The sequence below is a fragment of the Sorex araneus genome, chromosome 11 (genome assembly GCF_027595985.1).
Source record: "Sorex araneus isolate mSorAra2 chromosome 11, mSorAra2.pri, whole genome shotgun sequence".
Classification (NCBI taxonomy): Eukaryota; Metazoa; Chordata; class Mammalia; order Eulipotyphla; family Soricidae; genus Sorex; species Sorex araneus.
Window position 1 is genome coordinate 55,931,882 of NC_073312.1, and position 16,142 is coordinate 55,948,023.

The 16,142-nt window shown below is 39.0% G+C and overlaps 1 protein-coding gene and 1 non-coding gene across 2 annotated transcripts in view; both read right to left on the minus strand.

The window, feature by feature from the left end:
• PCDH15 (protocadherin related 15) overlaps positions 1-16,142 on the minus strand; it is a 1,456,321-nt gene that overhangs the window by 676,439 nt on the left and 763,740 nt on the right. The window lies entirely within an intron of this gene.
• On the minus strand, positions 1,389-1,661 carry LOC129399474 (small Cajal body-specific RNA 13). Its single transcript, XR_008627110.1, has one exon. It is a non-coding gene; the product is annotated as a small Cajal body-specific RNA 13 (non-coding RNA).

The window sequence follows — 16,142 nt, forward strand, 5'->3', positions numbered from 1 at the left end:
GAATGGACAAAAACTCTAACATCAGTGGTCATAAAATTTATCTTTTCTCATGTTAAAACAGAGATTACTGGCCATCTTCCCACCTTCAACAGAGAAGAGGCCAGGCAGTCTGGTGAGCAACGCGGCCGGAGAAATGCTCCGGACCCGAATCCGGGCCAACAACACCAGGGATCCAGACGGAGGAGTTACAGCTGGCACACCTTCTCTGGATGGAACCCTGGCGACACTGAGCAGCAACTAACACGGCTCCGGGTTGCGGGACTGGAACACATCCGAGCTGCGCGGCAGCTAATGCGGCCGGGCGACCTTTTCTAAAAACTGAAAATATACAATCTTTTAATGACAAACCAATTATCAAATGCTTCCTTAGTAGGGCTGTCTTCCCTGGGGGGAAACTCCAACAACAATAATGAGTTTTGTTTTGCAATATGGAATGTAATCAAGGTAGAGAGAAAATGAAGTGAAATTCATCAGTCATACATTTGAGGGGGGGGCAGTGGCGGGGGGTATACTGGGGATTTTGGTGGTGGAATATGGGCACTGGTGAAGGGATGGTGTTTGAATATTATATAACTGAGACATAAACCTGAAAACTTTGTAACTTTCCACATGGTGATATAATAAAAATTAAAAAAAAAACAGAGATTACTACGACAACTGTCTGAGCTTTTAATTTAGCAAATCTCAGAAGATAAAATTAAAACTAATAAATAGAATAAATTATATAAAATACTTAGGGTATAATTTTACATATTCAACAAAAAATAAACAATGCAACCTTGTCTAAGAACATATTCCACTCACTTCATCACTAAGTTGAGACTAATATTGAAATTGGAAAATAATATCAAACATCTCATAATTACATTAAATTTTGGAACTGAAAATATCTTTTTAAAACATGAATATATGACATTTCAACAGAGATATTAGATTTACTTAAAATGAAATACAACTCTTTTTTTTACTATTGCCAATATTAAAAATATTTATTATAGTTTAGGAAATTATAACTATACCAAAATTTACATTTCTATATAAAATTGCTAAACTCCACCACCATCAAAAAACCCATGACCCTCCACCACTGTTCCTAATGTCTCTTCTAGTTTGGTGCCCACTCCTCCCACCCTTGCCCCCACTGTTTTGTATATCAGTGCCAAGGAACAGTCATTATCAAGTACTATCTGTTCATTCACTTACACTCACGCTCTTATTTTTCATTGATGAGTGAGATCACCTGGTATTTGTCCTCATTCAGTCTAATGTTGCTTAACATGATGCCCTGCAATTCTATATACATTGCAGTAAACTGCCTGATTTCATGTTTTCTTAGAGCTGCAAAAGTATTCCACAGTATAAATATACCACAACTTTTTATTTTGAAAAAACTTATACCCAATGTCCAACAAGACCCCCCCCCTTCCAACACACACCTGTTAAACAATGCCCTGAATACAGAGCTTCTCTAACTTTTACAGAGAGATAGCAATACTTGTTGACTGCAACTGGCATGGCAGTAGTACACAGAAACTATTACAGGGAAATTGCCCATGTGTTTCTGGAGCTTGGGCAGTCATTCCTCAGCTTTCTCCAGAGGCTGATTGTCTGCAATTCTGATTTGCTCTAGGGTTACTCCCATTTAGTTATCAATTCAGCCACATACTCAGACATTTAAGTGTTTTAATATCTCCTCTATTGTAGTAAGTATTGTAATAAACACAGAAGTGCATATATTTTTATGAATTAATGTTTCTGTATTTTGGGGGCAGATGAGATGTAGAATAAAATAGAAATTCTATTCTCACATTTTTGAGAAATCTCCATCCTGCTTTTCATAGTAGCTGAACCACCATAATAAAGCTGAACTTTACCATGCACTGTAGCACTGTAGCACTGTCGTCCTATTCATCGATTTGCTCAAGCAGGCACCAGTAACATCTCCATTGTGAGACTTGCTGTTACAGTTTTTGGCATACCGAATATTCCATGGGTAGCTTGCCAGGCTCTGCCGTGCGGGTGGGATACTCTTGGTAGCTTGCTGAGGTCTTTGAGAGGGATGGAGGACTCGAACCTGGGTCAGCTGTGTGCAAGACAAACGCCCTACCCGCTGTGCTATCGCTCCAGTCCAACTTTTCCATAACACAACATGATTCTGTATACGGGCTCTTTTCTTTTTTCACCTCATTCCCAACAGCGTTGGCTGTTTCCATTTTTGTTGTTGTTTTGTGGCATTCTCATTGGAGTTAGATTACATTTTATTATTGTTTTGATTTTTACTTCCCTAATAACCAATAACAGAATTTTCCCCTATACCTACTGACTATCTGTATATTTTCTTTGGGGAAGTGTCTGCTCATATCTTCTCATACTTTTGGCTTAGTTATTAGAATTTTCGTTGTTCAGTTTTGTGAGTTCTTTATCAATTTTGGGTATTGACCCTTTTGTATGATGTATTGTGTGACAATATTTCTTGTAGGAGATCTTTTTATTTTAGCCTGAGTTTCTTTTGCCATGTAAAACATAATATGATACAATCACATTTATATATTTTAAAATTTCTTTTCTTTGTCTATGAAGTCAAATAATTTAAGCCACCTTGCATGTCAACCCTCTTGTTTATTATGTTTTCTTCAATGCATTTTCTAGATTCTGGTAGGGTATCCAGACATTAATCCACTTCTAATTAAACTAAGGGTATCAAAAACAGTTCAATTTCCACTCTATTGTGATATGTGACTATGCAGTTTTCCCAATACAATCTGTTGACAGGAATTTTCTTGTTCTGTTTCAGGTATTTACTTCCTTTGAGGTAGATTAGCTATCCAGAGCAGTATATAGATTTAAGAAAATCCCATTACAATTACAATTTTTCAGGGACTTGGAACAAAATCCAGTAAAATTTAAATGAATCATAAACTTTGACTCCTACCAAAGGCAATTCTAGAAATAAAGATGAAAGGTTTTTGGTTTCATGACTTTGAATTGTACAATAAAGGTCATGTAACCAAAACTGTGTGATACTGTAATTAGAATAGACTTGAAAATTAGTGGGAAAGAATCAGGAGTTCTGAGACTAGAGCACTGATTTTTGAGTGGCTAATCTGCTCCCAGATGCATGCAGCCACTTTGCGGCCACACAAAATCTTATAGCTTAGTTCTCTCTCTCTCGGAGAACCTGGCAAGCTACAGAGAGTGTCCTACCCACATGGGAGAGCCTGCCAAGCTCCCCATGGCATATTCATATGCCAAAACCAGTAACAATGATGGGTCTCATTCCCCTGACCCTGAAAGAGCCTCCAATGTAGTACTGTTGGGAAGGACGAGTAGAGAGAGGCTGCTAAAGACTCAGGGCCAGGAGAAATGGAGATGTTACTGAAACTGCTGGAGAAAATCGATGATCAATGGGATGATTATGATGATTATGATGATGAATCTGCAACAGAAAAACTTATTTTGTTGACTTTGAAGCCACAACTGACAGTGCTCTGGTACCACTCCCAGCTCAGTGCTTAGAGGTCACTCCATATGTTCTTAAGTGACCTAGAGAGGTTCTGGGATTAATTTTTGCCCTTTTTAACACAATGTGTTCTAGTATGTGGGTTTATGTTGTCTTTGAGGTTTTTAGATCTGCGTATCTAGTTTCTTTGTCAGCTTGGAAAAATTTCTTCAAGGAGAACTCTGGTTTTTCTCCAACTAAGAATCCCATCCCCCTTTCTATCCTCCTGATTCTATCTTATTCCATGTAGATCAAGTGCTAACCTCATTTTCTTTTTATTTTGCTTGTCATTTTTGATGTTTTCAAATATTCAGCCTTTCAGCTCACTGATTCAATTTTCACACCCCCCATTCTGCATTTAAAACATTTCTTCATGTCTTCAATTTTAGCTTTTGTAATTTTTATGACCTGTAATTGACTTTTCTTATACTCCTCTTGTACTTCCTTTGGCAAAGTATTTATGGATCGAGTTTCTCATTTTAGTGAGTATCATTAGAACTGCAGATTTGAAGTCTTCTGAGAGTGACCTGCAATGACTTGTAGATTAGGACTTCTTTCCAGACTACTGACTTGATCAGTCAGTAGTGACTAGTGACTTTCTCTGCTGTCTCATTATGCCTGATGCTCCATCAGGGCCTCACTAGGAGGATCGGTAGCTTGTATTTGAGTACCATGAGTTAGCAACTGGGGATTTAAGAATTTGAAATCCGGGGCACCTGTGTTAAATTTGAGAATGTCTGCATATCAGGAGAACATGATTATTTGTGTCTTGCAGCCATCATGGTGTTCTGGTTACTTAGATAACAGAGCAGTTGGGACACATGTTCCAGGTTGGGTTTAAGAGGAATTTGAGGCCTTGTTCCCAGTTAATGGCAGAGCCTGCACCCTGGGGGTAGAAGGGTGCAGAGTTGATCAGTTGAAGGAAGGCAAGAAAACAGGCAATGGGGCCTCAAACTTTCTTTTTTTTTTAGTTCCACAATATCTTGTCTTCCTAGATATGTGTCTGATTTTCTAGCAGTCAGATGTGGACCAGGAAAAATCAATTCTGTTTGTCTGCCATGAGAAAGGACTATGCACAATTGTCTCTTTCCAGCTAACTCAGTTATTTTCTATGGGCAGGTTGATCTCTCCTCAGTAAATTGTTCTCAGGATTTGTAACTATGGAGAGTGAGATCCAATAAACATTGCTATCAGCAGTGTATAGAAATGCAAAGGAACTGTTATTGGACAGAACGTACTCCTTTTTTTTTTTAAATATACTTCATAGTGTCTTGCCTATTATTTCAGTGGTTTTTTTTTGAGTGGGGAGGGGTCACACCCGGTGATGCACAGGGGTTATTCCTGGCTTTGTACTCAGGAATCACTCCTGGCGGTGCTCAGGGGACCATATGGGATGCTGGGAATTGAACCCAAGTCGGGTCGTGCAAGGCTAACGCCCAATCTGCTGTGCTATCACTCCAGCCCCTTATTTCAGTGTTATAACTATAAGTACTAATGGGTTAGGGTGCCAGGTATTTAAGCCATACTGTCTCTGCTGCCCAGAATAAAGTTCTGCACCTTAAAAATATCTTCTACATGTTATTGAAGGTCCATAGTGGCTTTTTTTTTTTGGCAATGGCACTTGTCTTCTTTTAGTCCATCTGGAAAATATGTGTGCGTTTTCAATCCTAGCTATAGAAATTGTGATTGGGAGGTTTACAAGTTAGTTTCTGTGTAGATCAATCCAATTTTTGTCATGGATTTTCTGAATTGTGGGAGGAAGTAAACACAAATACTTATTTGACTATCTTGACACTGCCTCTCTGCTTTTCTTATATCTAGTGAGAAATTATGAATGTTAGTTATGGTCTGGGATATTTACAGAAATAGCCACACAAAAGTAGGGACTCAATAATAGATAAATAGTAAAAGATATACAGATAAATGAATGTTTATTCAGAAACACATCAAAATTGTCCTGTTTTTATGATATATTTATTTTTTTATCTTACATATCTATTATGGCATATCTATAATTATGTATATGTGAAAATGTGAACATGAATAGTTTGGCACAGAAAAATATGTAACTGCATAATAAACATGTAGCCCTTTATTTCTGCTTAAATAATCATGTTAATAATTTATCTTTCTAAATGAGTTTACAATTTAGTGTAATGTTGAGTTGTTTTTGTTCTCAGAGAAGTCCTAGTAAATAAAAATAATAAAAATACAATTTTATTTTAACTCATGTCTACAATATATTGCTGAAAAAATTAAAATATATATTGTCTTGAATGTTACAAATAATAGCACTGAATTCAGAAGGGAACATTTTAAATATTTAGCTATTGTGTTGAAAACAAAATGAATACATATTAAGTTAATTAATTTAAAGGATCAAAGTATATATGGAAATATAAGATGTACCATTTTCCTACTTAATTAACATGGATGTCCAATTAGGTAATAATCATTTTGAAAGAAAAACTTTCTCTCTTATAATTATTGCCAAAGTTCAAAGTTTCAAATTTTTAATTACCACTCATAAAGCATGCAGCACAACTTTTCAAAACTATGAAGTCTCTTTTTTACATGATTCAGCAATACAGCAATATATTCTTCTTATAAGAATATCATTAAAGAGTACTAACTTTCATAAAAATTAATAGCTAGAAACTTTTTCCCCTTCTTCTCATTTTAAGAGATGAGTGAATAAATCAGAATCAGGAACCATTTGTGTGTGAAAGGAATTTGAAACCTTAAGATGAGAAACTTATTAATGTGGTGCCCATGGCTAAGAAAAGTCAGATATTATGGATAATTTTGATGATGGAATTTTAATAATTAAGGTAGTATGAATTGGGGTAACTAAAGAAAAAAAATCCAGGGGCTGGAGCGATAGCACAGCAGGTAGGGCGTTTGCCTTGCATGCGGCTGACCCAGGTTCTATTCCCAGCATCCCATATGGTCCCCTAAGCACTGCCAGGAGTAATTCCTGAGTGTAGAGCCAGGAGTAATCCCTGAGCATCATAGGATGTGACCCAAATAGCAAAAAAGAAAGAAAAAGAAAAAGAAAAGAAAAAGAAACAAAAATCCATCCTTCTTTTTATACCCACAAATGTGTCATAAATATCAAAAGCATATTAATATATCATAAGGGGGATACATTAATATTTTAAAATCAAACATTATTATATTTGATTTTAATCAAACATTATTGCATTCTATTTTAAAAATATTTTATTTTATTTTATTTTTTTATTTTTTTTTTCCTTTTTATAATTTATTTATTTTTAATTAGAGAATCACCGTGAGGGTACAGTTACAAATTTATACACTTTTGTGCTTATACTTCCCTCATACAAAGTTCGGGAACCCATCCCTTCACCAGTGCCCATTCTCCACCACCCGTAAACCCGGCGTCCCTCCCGCCCTCCCCACTCCCATCTCCCCCCCACCCCACCCTGCCACTGTGGCAGGGCATTCCCTTCTGTTCTCTCTCTCTAATTAGCTGTTGTGGTTTGCAATAAAGGTGTTGAGTGGCCGCTGTGCTCAGTCTCTAGCCCTCATTCAGCCCGCAACTCCCTTTCCCCACATGGCCTTCAACTACAATGTAGTTGGTGATCGCTTCTCTGAGTTGCCCTTTCCCCGGAACGTGAGGCCAGCCGCGAAGCCATGGGGTCAACCTCCTGGTACTTATTTCTACGGTTCTTGGGTATTAGTCTCCCACTCTGATATTCTATATACCATAGATGAGTGCAGTCTTTCTATGTCTGTCTCTCTCTTTCTGACTCATTTCACTCAGCATGAAACTTTTCATGCCCATCCACTTAACTACAAAATTCTTGACTTCCTTTTTTCTAACAGCTGCATAGTATTCCATTGTATAGATGTACCAAAGTTTCCTCAACCAGTCATCCGTTTTGGGGCATTCGGGTTTTTTCCAGATTCTGGCTATTGTAAACAGTGCTGCGATGAACATACATGTGCAGATGTTGTTTCGATTGTACTTTTTTGCCTCTCTGGGATATATTCCCAGCAGTGGTATTGCTGGGTCAAATGGGAGCTCAACCTCTAGTTTTCTGAGAGTCGTCCATACTGTTTTCCAAAAGGGCTGAACTAGCCGGCATTCCCACCAGCAGTGTAGAAGGGTACCTTTCTCCCCACATCCTCTCCAACAGCGGTTGCTTTTGTTCTTTTGGATGTGTGCCAGTCTCTGTGGTGTGAGGTGGTATCTCATGGTTGTTTTGATCTGCATCTCTCTGATGATTAGTGATGCAGAGCACTTTTCATGTGCCTTTTGGCCATTCGTATTTCTTCCTTGGTAAAGTTTCTGTTCATTTCTTCGCCCCATTTTTTGATGGGGTTGGATGTTTTCTTCTTGTAGAGTTCAACCAGTGCTTTATATACCATTGATATCAACCCCTTATCTGATGGGTATTGTGTAAATATCCTTTCCCATTCTGTGGATAGTCTTTGGATTCTGGTCACTGTATCTCTTGCGGTGCAGAAGCTTTTTAGTTTAATGTAATCCCATTTGTTGATCTCTGTTTTTACTAGATTGCTTAGTTCCGTGTCACCTTTGAAGATACCTTTATCTTCAATATCGTGGAGGGTTTCGCCGACCTTGTCTTCAATGTACCTTATGGTTTGTGGTCGAATGTTGAGGTCTTTAATCCATTTTGATCTGACTTTTGTGCATGGTGTCAGGTCAAGGTCTAAACCCATTTTTTTGCATGTGGTTGTCCAGTTTTGCCAGCACCATTTGTTAAAGAGGCTTTCCTTGCTCCACTTCACATCTCTTGCTCCCTTATCGAAGATTAGATGATCATACATTTGGGGTTGTGTGTAGGGATATTCCACCCTGTTCCATTGGTCTACGGCTCTGCCTTTGTTCCAGTACCATGCTGTTTTAATTGTTACTGCTTTGTAGTAAAGATTGAGGTTGGGGAGGGTGATGCCTCCCATCATCTTTTTCCCAAGAATTGTTTTAGCTATCCTTAGACGTTTGTTATTCCATATGAATTTTAGGATTGCTTGATCCATTTCTTTGAAGAGTGTCATGGGTATACTTATAGGGATTGCATTGAATCTGTATAATGCTTTAGGGAGTATTGCCATTTTGACAACATTGATTCTCCCTATCCACGAGCAGGGTATATGTTTCCATTTCCTCATGTCCTCTTTGATTTCATGGAGTAGCGTTATGTAGTTTTCTTTGTAAAGGTCTTTTACTTCCTTGGTTAAGCTGATTCCGAGGTACTTGATTTTCTGGGGCACGATTGTGAATGGGATTGCTTTTTTCATGTCCCTTTCCTCTGCCTCATTGTTTGCATATATGAAGGCCATGGATTTTTGGGTATTGATTTTGTAGCCTGCAACTTTACTGTATAAGTCTATTGTTTCTAAGAGTTTTTTAGTAGAGGTTTTAGGCTTCTCTAGATATAGTATCATGTCGTCTGCAAATAGTGAGAGTTTGATTTCTTCCCTTCCTATCTGGATGCCCTTAATCTCTTTTTCTTGTCTAATAGCTATCGCAAGTACTTCCAGTACTATATTGAAGAGGAGTGGTGAGAGTGGGCATCCTTGTCTTGTGCCCGATCTCAGAGGAAAGGCCCTTAGTTTTTCCCCGTTGAGGATTATGCTTGCCGTAGGCCTGTGATAGATGGCTTCGACTATCTTGAGGAAAGTTCCTCCAAACCCCATTTTGGCGAGGGTTTTCATCATGAAAGGATGTTGGATCTTGTCAAATGCTTTCTCTGCATCTATTGATATGATCATATGGTTTTTGTCTTTACTTTTGTTGATATGCTGGATTATGTTGATTGATTTCCGAATGTTAAACCATCCTTGCATCCCTGGGATGAATCCCACTTGGTCGTGATGTATGATCTTTTTGATGAGTTGTTGGATCCTATTTGCTAGTATTTTGTTGAGGATCTTCGCATCGGTGTTCATCAGGGAAATTGGTCTGTAATTTTCTTTCTTAGTGGTGTCTTTGTTTGCTTTTGGTATTAGGGAGATATGTGCTTCATAGAAACTGTTTGGGAGAGTTCCTGTTTTTTCAATTTCCTGGAAAAGTTTGAGGAAAACAGGCAATAGGTCTTCTTTAAATGTTTGGAAGAATTCGCCAGTGAAACCATCTGGGCCTGGGCTTTTGGTTTTGGGGAGGTTTTTGATTACCGTTTCAATTTCCTTAACATTGATGGGTCTATTCAGGTATTCCAGGTCTTCTTTCTTCAGTGTTGGGAGATTGTAGGAATCAAGGAATCCATCCATTTCTTTTAGGTTCTCCTTTTTTGTGGCGTAAAGACCTTCAAAGTAGTCTCTAATGATCTTTTGAATCTCACTGGTTTCTGTTATGATGTCCCCCTTTTCATTTCTGATTCGATTTATTAGAGTTTTCTCTCTTTCTTTCTTTGTGAGTCTTGCTAGCGGTTTATCAATCTTATTTATTTTCTCAAAGAACCAACTCTTTGTTTCATTGATCTTTCGGATTGTTTTTTTGGTTTCGATGTCATTAATTTCTGCTCTAATTTTTATTATTTCTTTCCTTCGGTCTGGTTTAGAGTCCTTTTTCTGGTCCTTTTCTAAGGTCTTGAGTCGTGAAGTCAGGCTATCTATGTGGGTCCTTTCTTCCTTCCTGAGGAATGCTTGGAGAGCTATAAATTTTCCCCTTAACACGGCTTTAGCTGCGTCCCATAGGTTTTGGTAGCTCGTGTCTTCATTCTCGTTAGTTTCTAAGTATCTTTTGATTTCTTCCTGGATTTCCTTCCTGACCCACTCATTGGCCAACATTGAATTGTTTAGTTTCCAGGTGTTTGATTTGATTTTCCGTGTTTGTGAGTGGTTAGCTTCTATCTTCAGCGCATCGTGGTCTGAAAAAATGTTGATACAATTTCTATTTTTCCGATTCTATTGAGGTATGTTCTGGGGCCCAGTACATGGTCTATTTTAGAAAATGTTCCGTGTGCACTGGAAAAGAATGTGTATTCTTTCTTTTTGGGGTGTAAGGCCCTGTATAGGTCTATTAGGCCTCTCTCTTCTATTTCTTCATTCAGAGTCAGTGTTTCCTTGTTGAGTTTTGTTCTTGTGGATCTATCTAGAGGCGATAAGGCCGTATTGAAGTCTCCGACTACAATTGTGCTGTTAGTGATGTCCTCTTTGAAGTCTGTTAGGAGTCGTTTTAAATATTTAGCCGGTCGTTCGTTAGGAGCATATACGTTTAAGAGTGTGATTTCTTCCTGTTGTACATATTCCTTGATAAACAGAAAATGACCTTCCTGTCCCTTTTGATCTTTTTCATCCTAAAATCTATGTTGTCGGATACCAGGATGGCCACTCCAGCTTTTTTAAGGGGGTTGTTTGCTTGGAGGATTGTTTTCCATCCTTTGACTTTGAGTCTATGTTTACTCTGTTTGTTCAGGTGTGTTTCTTGCAGGCAACAGAATGTTGGGTTTAATTTCCGGATCCATTTAGCCACTCTGTGTCTCTTGATAGGTGCATTTAGGCCATTGACATTGAGAGAGATTATTGTGATGTGGTTTTGTGTCATCTTTCTGTGGGATTTTTTATTCTTATGGGGCTCCTCCTTGTCTTACAGTAGCCCCTTTAGACCTTCTTTCAAGATTGGTTTTGAGTCTATGAAGGACCTGAGCTGTTGTTTATCCGAGAAGTAGTGTATGGGTCCTTCGAGTTTGAGTGAGAGTTTAGCTGGATAAAGTATTCTTGGTGAGGCATTCATTTCGTTGAGTTTTTTCACTATGTCCCACCATTGTCTTCGGGCTCGGAGGGTTTCTTCTGACAGATCGGCCGTAAATCTGAGGGGTGCTCCTTTGTATGTGATTTCCTTCTTTGACCTTGCTGCTTGCAGAATTGTGTCTCTATCCATGGTATCCGCCATTCTGACTATGATATGCCTTGGGGTCTTTTTATTCGGGTCTCTTTTTGCTGGTACTCTTCGGACTCCTTGTATCTGGATGCCTGCCTTGTCCAGCTCTGGGAATTTCTTAGCAATGATATCTTTGACTGTGTTTTTTTCATTGGGGTTGCTTCCCTGCGGTTCTGGTACTCCAATGATTCTTATGTTGTTCCTCTTGAAGTCATCCCCCAGGGCTCTGATTCGCTCTATAGCCATTTTGAGGTCTTTGGCCATGATTTGTTGTTGTCTATAAGCTTTCTGCAGCTCATCTTCCAGATCACTGATTCTGTCTTCGGCTGTAGTCATTCTACTGTTGAGGGCTTCTAGTGAGATTTTTATTTCATCTACTGATTCCTTTATTTGTGAGACTTCCGTTCGAAGGTTTGAAATTTCTGCTCTCATTTCTGCTCTCATTTCTTCCTGTATTTTCTTGGTAGACCGTTCCAGCGCTTGATTCATCTCCTCCCTTAATTTATTGGATGTCTGTTCCATATTTGCTTGGAGTAGGTCGAGTCTCCTCCAGATTTCCTCTCTGAATTGTTTATCTGAGAGGTCGTAGATGTTGGGAGCCTCTTTTGAGGTTTCTAGTATCTTTTCTTCTCCCTCTCTTGGTGGAGGGGATTTTCGCTGCTTCTTCATATTGTTATGGAGGTATAGGATTGGAACTTTGTAGGTGTTTATTCCTCCTACCTCTTGCTGAGAGAAGGAGGGGCTTTGTTTGTGCTATTTCTGATGGCAGCTTTATTCCTATTCTAGAAGTCTTCCTTACACTCAGCTTTTTCTTTGTGATTGATGTTGGGGCTTTAATGAAGACTTAAGGCTAAGTTGTCTTTACAAAAGCTTTGCTAAGCTTCTCTTATTCACTGATAATTTTTCTAAACTTAGAGCTAATAGGCTAGGTCGCATAAGTGTATGAGATGTGTTAAACCGATTTTTAAAGCAAGAAGACCATACCTAATGTGCTAAGGTAGGAAATAATATCTGCGGCCGCTCTGGCAGGAGGCCACGCCCCTTTTAGACCACGCCCCTTTCAGGCCACGCCCCCGTTTCTTCCTAGCAGGGGCTCCTGGGTCAATGGTCCCAGGAAAGCCGGGGCGCTGGGACGCGGGAAGTGGCGGCGGCAAGGGTCCCAAGTCCCGGCGGCCGCGTGGGAACCAGGGGCGCACTCGGGAGCAAAAATATTTGATTTTAAATATAAGGTAAAAATTAATCTTAAGGTGGAAAAAAGAAAGCTAGAAAATATGCATGGCTAATAAGTTCTTATAGTATTAAATACACATAACTACGCTGCATAAAATAGGTATTAATAACAGAGAATATAGAAGAATATAGAATATACTAATGGAAAAAATTTTGTTAAGTGCATATTTTGCTGAATTCAAACATATTGGGGCCAGAGAGATGGTACTGTGGGTAGAACACTCACTCTTCTTGCAGTTTCAATCCCACACACTATGTGGTCCACTGAGCCCATAGAAGAAATCCCAAAACCAGTAGTAAGCCCTGAGCAGCGCTGAGTATAGGCCAATGCCCCTCCCCCAATTAAATGAAAATATTAGAATATTTGTAAAAGGAAGCGTACATATATTGTCAGCATACTTTTTAAAAAAGTAATGCACAAATTTTAGTATGAATTATGTAATGCCAAATAATTTTAAGTTCACCAATTTTTACATATGGAAATTTGCCAATAAAAATATAATTGCTTATCCTATTAGCACATGGTGCAGTTTTAAACCCTGGGTTTAAAAGTGTGTCTTCTTCCATAACCATGCCTCCAGGCCCCGCGCCAGACTGTTTCACTCGGAGCACCCCAGAGGAGGGCGGGTAATACCCCTCCCAGTCCCAAGAGACCCAGCCTCTGGACAGCTGAAAACCTCCAGAACTCAACCACCTCCCTGCTCACGGCTGTCCTCCAGTCTCGGCTGAGCCTCACCCACGAGTGAACTTATTCTTAGATCCTGCAGCCACCACAACTCATACTTTTACCCACCCACACTCCAAGAGTACCACATCACATATGATGGGATTTAAAGTAAGAGGCAGTTTTCTTCTTGTGGAGTTCAACCAGTGCATTGTATATCCTTGATATCAATCCTTTATCGGATGGGTACTGCGTAAATATCCTTTCCCATTCCGTAGATTGTTTTTGTACTTTGGTCACTGTTTCTCTTGAGGTGCAGAAGCTTCTTAGTTTGAGATAGTCCCATTTATTTATCTCTGTTTTCACTTGCTTGGCCAGTGGCATGTCAGCTTTGAAGATACCATTGGCTTCAATATCGTGGAGGGTTTTGCCAACCTTGTCTTCAATGTACCTTAGGGATTCTGGTCTGATGTTGAGGTCTTTAATCCATTTTGATCTGACTTTTGTACATGGTGATAGGTGGAGGTCTAAGCCCATTTTTTTTGCATGTAGCTGTCCAGTTTTGCCAACACAATTTGTTAAACATGCTTTCCTTGCTCCACTTCACATATTTGGGGGGATGTGTCAGAGTATCCAACCCTGTTCCATTTGTCTGCAGCTCTGCCTTTGTTCCAGTACCATGCTGTTTTAATGACTACCACTTTGTAGTAGAGTTGGAAGTGGGGGAGGTTGATTCCTCCCATTTTCTTTTTCCCAAGAATTGCTTTAGCTATTCGTGGGGGATTATTGTTCCATATGAATTTCAGGAGCACTTGCTCCATTTCTTTGAAAAATGACAAGGGTATCCCTATAGAGATTGTATTGGATTTGTACAATGCTTTGGGGAGAATTGCCATTTTGACAATATTAATTCTTCCAATCCATGACTGCCAACCCAATCAAAAAATAGGGTGATGAAATGAACAGAAACTTTCTCAAAGAAGAAATCCGAATGGCTGAGAGGCACATGAGAAAATGTTCAACATCACTAATCATCAGGGAGATGCAGATCAAAACAACAATGAGATATCATCTCACACCACAGAGACTGGCCCACATCCCAAAAAACAAAAGCAACCAGTATTGGCGTGGATGTGGGGAGAAAGGGACTCTCCTTCACTGCTGGTGGGAATCCCAACTGGTTCAGCCTTTTTGGAAAACAATATGGACGATTCTCAAAAAATTAGTAATTGAGCTTCCATTTGACCTAGAAATACCACTCCTGGGAATATATCCTGTAGAGGCAAAAAGGTATAGTAGAGATGACATCTGCATTTCTATGTTCATTGCAGCTCTGTTTACAATAGCCACAATCTGGAAAAAAACAGAGTGCCCAAAAACAGATGACTGGCTAAAGAAACTCTGGTACATCTACACAATGAAATACTATGTAGTTGTCAGGAAACATGAAGTCATGAAATTTGCATATAAGTGAATCAACATGGAAAGTATCATGCTGAGTGAAATAAGTCAGAAAGAAAGAGACATACATAGAAAGATTGCACTCATATGTGGAATATAAAGTAGCTGAGAAATACAAGTTTGCATTGATGCAATTTCTGGCAGATATTTCTCTGGACTTAGTTACTAAAATACTAAAGTACAGAAATTCAAAACCGTGTGGCCACTAGTGTGGCCACTGGACCTCATATCGCTTCATTCTCAGCAATGGAAAACAAATTATCAAATGCTTTATTTTCAGCAGGTCCGACTTTAAGGGGGAGAAACTTCAAATAATAATAGTGAGTTCTGTGTTGAAATATTGAATGTAATCAAAGTAAAGTGAAATTTATCAGTTACACAGGCGAGGTGGGGGGCTGGGGACATGGGGGGTGGGTGGAGCTATAGTGTGATTCTTGGTGGTGGAATATGTGCATTTGGTGAAGGGATGGGTGTTCGAGCATTGTATAACTGAGACTTAAACCTGAAAGCTTTGTAACTTTCCACATGGTGATTCAATAAAAGAAAAAAAATTTAAAAAGAAAGGAAAAAAATAAAGTAAGAGGCAACCAATCTTAAAGGAAAGTTTTACACACACACACACACACACACACATAAACACACACACACACAAGCATACAAGGTTTAACCTTCAACAACATGTTAGTGATCACTTATAGAAGTGCTTAATGGCTCCACAGTGAAATACAACATTCTTCATACTCTTTCCTCTAAGGAAACATTTTTGTAGCATTTTCAGCAATATTTCAAAACAAAAAATACAAAATAAATTATTTTGGTTCTGCTTTGGGGAAGGTGTTGGGGTTCAAGATGGAAACATCTGAAATATGGTGGTGGGAAGGTGTAATGGTGGTGGGATTGATGTTTGAATATTAAATGTAATCAAATTTTTGTAAACCACTTTATAAAATAAAAAAAAGAAAAAATAATGTGTCTTTGGAATTGAAAGTGTGTTCTGGAATAACAATCACATAATCTTATAATCTCAGTTCTCCCTGTATATTTAGGGCAATTTTACTAGCATCACATAGAACAGAATTCCAACTCTACTTTTGGAGCACTTAATTCCATTTAGTTTGTTTTATTTTATTTTTTTATTATGTTAAGGCAGAATCTTTTGCCCCCATGCCAGACTGTCTTTATCAGGGCCCCCTTGGAGGGGGGGCCGGTTGAGCCCCCCCAAGTAGAGCCCCGGCAGCTGAAAACCTCTAGAACCCAGCTGTAGCCATGGTCAAGGCCACTCTCCACATGCTTGGACAAACCTCATGCATGAAGGAACTTTCAGAGGAACATGGGTATGCAGGACCCGTAGCTGAAATCTCCAAGTCTGCTCTGATTAGGACTGGGCCTCCTCTACCCAGATTCACCAGTTTCCA